Below are 5,609 nucleotides of genomic sequence, written 5' to 3'. Positions count from 1 at the left end.
AAAAAAAAAAAAAAAAACTCAAACTAAAAAAAATCAGATTAAAACTAACAAAAACACAAAAAACTAAAAGAAATTAAAAAAAATGGATCAAAACACTGATTTATGAAAAAAAAAATTAAGAACACGAAAAAATTTTAAAAACCTAAAAACCGATTAAATCTTGATTTATTTTGATCAAATCACAAAAATTTGTGAACAACAAAGATTCACAATTCAATTTCGAACATATTGATCATGTTTTTAACATCAAAACACAAGATTTTATGAGAAAATCGGATCAAAATAAAAAAAATGTCAAGAACACGAAGAACGCGAAAAACAAAAAAATTCAGAAAGAAAAAAAAAAAAAAAACTTATCTGATCGATTTCTTCATTCTGATTTCTTGCATTCCAGCTCTGATACCAATTGTGTGTCCACAATCACTGATCAAACTTCAATATCAAGCTCACATCAATGGCAGATTCATGGATTTATCATTCAAGAACACTATGAACACTTTATGAATATTGAGAGGAAAAGTCAATCCTCTCAATTCAGTCAAACCTCTTATTACTAATCTGAATATTACAATTAGCTCTACTACCCAATTACAAAGATTACCACCTATTTATATGGTCAACATATTAATACAAAGTCAAAGTCAAACTAGTCTAAGAAAGTCAAACACGCTGACTTTACAATTATAGACTAAAATTAATCTTTCAAGACGAATACAATTAATACTGATTTTTCAGTCCTAACATCATGTGACCCAAAACAATTCCCTCTTGTACCATAAAATGACATTTTTCCCAATTTAAAATCAAGTCATAGGCCTCACATATATCCAAACTCTTCTTCAAATTTTCAAGACAATTTTCGAAATTAGTTCCAATAACCGAAAAATCATCCATAAAAACTTCCATAGTGTCCTCAATCATATCCGAAAAAATATACATCATACATCGTTGGAAAGTGGCCGGAGCATTACATAAACCGAATGGCATACGTCGGAATGCAAAAGTTCCAAAGGGACAAGTGAAAGTAGTTTTCTCCTGATCTTCGGGTGCAATATGGATTTGGTTGTATCCCGAGTACCCATCCAAAAAACAATAAAACTCCTTTCCGGCCAACCGATCTAGCATTTGATCTATGAAAGGCAAAGGTGTTAGGACTGAGAAATTAGTATTAATTGTATTCGTCTTGAAAGTTTATAAATGTTCTATAATTGTAAAAGTCAGCGTGTTTGACTTTTCTTTAGAGGTTTGACTTTGACTTGTCTTTAGTTTGTTGACCATATAAATAGTGGTTAGTTCTTTGTAATTAGAATAGGAGAGCTTATTTTGTAATACATACATAAATGAGAGTTTGACCAGAGATTGAATATTTGACTTTTCCTCTCAATAGTGTTCTTGATGTTCTTACATGAAATATCCAAATCTGCCATTGTTGTTATGAAGAAATGAAGATTGATCAGTGAATTTGGACTTCACAATTGGTATCAGAGCAGGATGCAAGAAATCATAGAAATAAATTGAAGATAAGTGAAAAAAAATTTCTTTCTGAATTTTTTTTGTGTTCTTCGTGTTCTTGATTTTTTTTCCGATTTTAATCCGATTTTTTTCATAAAATCTTGTGTTTTCGTGTTATAAATTGGATCAAAATGTTCGAAATTGAATTGTGAATCTTTGATATTCACAAACTTTTGTGATTTGATCAATTTTAATCAAGATTTAATCGGATTTTGTGGTTTTAAATTTTTTTTCGTGTTCTTGAATTTTTTTAAAACCAGTGTTTTTGATCCATTTTTTGTTAAAACTTTTTTAGTTTTTGTGTTTTTGATAATTTTGATCTGATTCTAATATTTTAGTTTGGTTCATTTTTGTTAAACCGTCCATATTTCAAGCCCAGCCGGTTTAGGCCCATCTCTTCATCCAGCCTCTTTACTAAATCGCTCAGGTAAAGCCTCTTCTAAATCGATTTCAGTTTGAGTGGATAAGGGATAAACCGCACGCTCTTTGGCCGGATTGTTCACCGCTCATCAATCGAAGTCTAAACCGCACAAAACATCAACGGATTATTGAGCAGATTCGTAGCAGCTTTGAGCGGTTTACACTAAACCGCATATGATTCAATCAAATTCGTACAACAGGTAAGTCTTTCATCAATCTCAGGTTTAGGATTAATATTTGAGCGGTGTTCATCTAAAACGATCATCTCTTGATCGGTGTTCCTCTAATCCTATCAACTCTTGAACGGATTTGTGACCAGATTAGGTTAACTCTTGACCGGTTTAGGACTTAGAAATTCTGTGTATAGAGGTGTCCGGACTTCTAAACCGCTCAATTTCACTTTCTCAGAATTTTAATTGGTCATTGTTTCTTGATTCAATTTGGGAAATTGTTCAATATCTTGGCAATAATTGATTCCTTTTTGACTATTTTCATTGGATTTCTTATTTGTTCAACCGTTTATGTGTTGGTATCATTGTGTTTTTTGAGAATCAATTGTATGAATTCTTTAACAGCAAACTCTTCAAGTTTTTGAGCTGTGTGTGTTCTTGAACTGTTTGATTTGGTTCATCTTGATAGCTTCTTTCAGCTAATCAGATTGGTWACAGCAGCTGTCAGGTTTATTTTCTWTTGCTATCCGGATTAGTTGACARGTTTAGACTACGRTTAACAGGTTTAACATTCATGYTGTCYRGTTTAGCTTTTAGTATTGACAGGTTTAGAGTCATGCATTAACAGATTTAAGCTTCAAGTTTCATCAGGTTCTTTGAAGGAATTTTGAGTTCAATCTGTTTTAGCTCCATAGATCTTGTTGTTTGATTTGTGCTGTGTTTGCTATTTGAGAAGAAGCTTTGAAACAGCATCAAGAAAATTTGTATTGTGCTGTGCTGTGATGTGTTGGTGTGGAGACTGCAATTAACAGCAGACTTGCTGTTGTGTTTGGACAAAGAAAAGTTTGTATTTGTTATCTGTGTTGTGGTTTTGTTTGCTTCAATTTTAACAGCAACTGTTTAACAGCTTCATTTTTAAATTGTTTTAAGCAATACTGAAACAGCAACAAGAACAACAATCTAGTATATGCAGGTTTGTTCATAGCTATTTTGAGCTATTACAATATGTTTTGAGTTTCATATAGTTGTGCGCAGGTGACTGTTTTTTTTTGTGTGTTTACAACAGAAGAGGTTTACATCTGTTTGTTGTTTTTGTGCTTGACTGTTTTGGTTTTGTTATTTTCACAGCAGCAAGGGTTTACACAAATACATTGCAAGATTGATAGTCAAGATTGGTGCTTGAAGCAGTAGCAGGACTTGATTGTGGTCTGAGTGTTGTTACTACATTTGCCTAGCAAAGATTTTCTGTGTTTGTGTGTTTGTTCGTTATTGATTTGTTGTTTTGACTTGACACTGTTATCTGTGTTACACTGTGCAGCAAGTATAGTTTCCTTGTGCAGCATTGTGAAACACTGTGTTATACAGCTAAACAACAATCTAAACAGAACAACAACAGCAACAGAACTTGCTACAGCCAGCTGTTCAAAATCAGTAGCCTGTTGTATCACGATCATCATAACCATTTTGACAGCAAGTTTTAACAACAACTGCTTCAATTTGGAACTTTGTGTGTTGTGATTGTTGTGTTTAAAATCTGAAAGCTTTACAACAGCAGCTCAAGTGTGAGAGAAGCAACTGTCTGATTTAAAACAAGAACAGCAGCAAAACAGTAAAGCAAAACAGTAAAGGACAGTTGACAACAGAGTGTTTAAGAAGCTTTGAAACAACAACTACAAAGTGCACGGTCTGCAGAAGATGATGCAGAGTTAGCTGTTACAAGAAGTGTCTGATACGAGAGTGTTGCCCAATTTAGAGCTGTGAGAAGTGGATCCATACGAGAACCATACAAGTGAATTTTTGGATAGACTTTCGAGAGCAGATAGATCATTTTTTTTAAAAGTGTAACATCTGTATTGTATTGTTTTTGGACTTAGAATCAGTGTTTTTGGACTTGGATTATTGTTTTGAACTGTTTTTGGTTTCTTAGTTTGTTTGTGTTTAGATTTTTTTTGGATCATTGTATATTTGTTTTTGTGTGTGTTTTCTGTGTTTGTGTTTTTCTATTCTTTTTGAGCTTAACTGTTCATATTTCTTTTATCTGATTTCACTGCATAGATCCTTAACTGATCAATTTTACTTGTTTAAATGGCAGATATTGTGCAAGAGTTGAGAGAGAAGATTGCTGAGTCAGAAAAGAGCTTTGTGAATCTTAAAGAGCATTACAGAACTTTGTATCTTAAAAATTGTGCTCATGAGGATTTTATAAACAACTTAAAGAACAATCATAAAAATGAGTGTGAACGAATTGAGAAGGAATTTAAATATAAGATTGAAAAGATTGAGAACAATCGGCGTTTGGATCAGAAAAACTATAATGATGAATTGAAAAGGTTGACTTCGTCTAATACAGATTTGTCAAATAAACTTCAAACAGTTCAGATTACACTAATTGCGGAGAGGAATTCTCCAAGGAACAATTCAGATGTAAAGGATTTAACTGAGAAGTTCCACAAATCTGAGAATGATCTGACTAAGTTAAGGAGATTATTGGTATTAGAAAAGGAAAAGGTTTCACAAGCTGAAAAGGTTTCACAAGCTGAAAAGGTTTTAAATGATGAAAAGAAAGAGATGGAGATAGAAAACAAGAGAATTATGGAAGTTGAACGAAAGTTTGGAGCTGAACGAGAATCTTACGAGAAGAAGATTAATTCTCTCGAGCTAAACGCCAAGATGCTTCTAAAGCAGATCTCGGATATTGAGCAGCTTATCATTTTGGAGAGAGAGAAGAATGCTAAAGAAAAGACAGACATCTCCAAAGACTGTCAGAGCCAGCTACAGAAACTGTCTGAAAGCATTGATCTAAAGCAAAAGGCTTTAGACGAAGAGAAAAAGCAATTTGCTATAGAGAAAAGAAATACTTCAAAGAAGTATACAGCAATTGCAAAAGAGCTTACTGGGAAAAGGAAGTGGCTTGACATCGCTTCGGAGAATGACAAGAGCAGCTCAGATGAAGAGAAGAGAGAGTTGGTTAATCAAAAGAAAAGGTTTGAAATGATACAGAAGGAGTTAGAAGGTAAACTCCTGGATACTTCAAAGAAATTGTCTGATCTAAAGACAGACCTTGAAACTGAATTGAATATGAGAACTGAACTAAAAATTAAATTTGATTTAGTTACTGTAGAACGAGACCAGCTTTTACAAAAAGTCAGACTTTTTGTGTGCTCAAAGCTCAACTGGTTCTCCTTCTCAGTGTAAAACCAACTTTTATAATTGTTCCTATTCGAACAGTTATTCAAGCAGTCCTAAATCTAATGTTTCTAAGAACTATTCTCGTTCTAATCAGTACTATCAAGGATATGTCATTGGATCACCCAATTACTCTTCCAAATAAAGGCATTTGGGTTAATAAATCTGATTCTGTTTTATCTCATACACCTGTTGGTACTAACAATCTTCCTTGCATTGTGAAGTCTACTAATGATTTRATTAATCTTAGCAAGAGAAGGATTTTGTGCTCAACATGCAGAACCAACAATTTTGTCAATAACAAAAGGTTCAACAGGTGGC

The sequence above is a fragment of the Cynara cardunculus genome (assembly GCF_001531365.2).
Source record: "Cynara cardunculus var. scolymus isolate 2C chromosome LG 15, CcrdV1, whole genome shotgun sequence".
In the NCBI taxonomy this organism is placed as follows: Eukaryota; Viridiplantae; Streptophyta; class Magnoliopsida; order Asterales; family Asteraceae; genus Cynara; species Cynara cardunculus.
This window is presented reverse-complemented; position numbering follows the sequence as displayed.